Raw genomic sequence first — 359 nt, forward strand, 5'->3', positions numbered from 1 at the left:
AAAGAAGGGAAATGGGATCGATTGAGAGATGGAAGAGTGGATATGGTTCATTGTGACCTTTGACCTTATGCATCTGGATTTGAATTTATTTTTATCACCTGACCCCTTTCCCTGCACTCATCATCATCATCTCTCTCTCTTAGAGATTCTCAGTCCAACCACACTTTCCTTCACTGCACTCCATCATCAATCACGCCGCACTCTTTATCTCTCTCCCTCTCTCTCTCCCTGTCTCCCTCGTGCTCTCTCTATCTCTCTCAAGATTCAAAGGGCTTTTATTGGCAATGGAACAAGTACATTAACGTTGCCAAGGCTCTTCCTCTCTCTCTCTCTCTCTCCTTCTCGTTCTCCGTCTCTCA

The sequence above is a fragment of the Pollachius pollachius genome, assembly GCF_949987615.1.
Source record: "Pollachius pollachius genome assembly, chromosome: 20".
Classification (NCBI taxonomy): domain Eukaryota; kingdom Metazoa; phylum Chordata; class Actinopteri; order Gadiformes; family Gadidae; genus Pollachius; species Pollachius pollachius.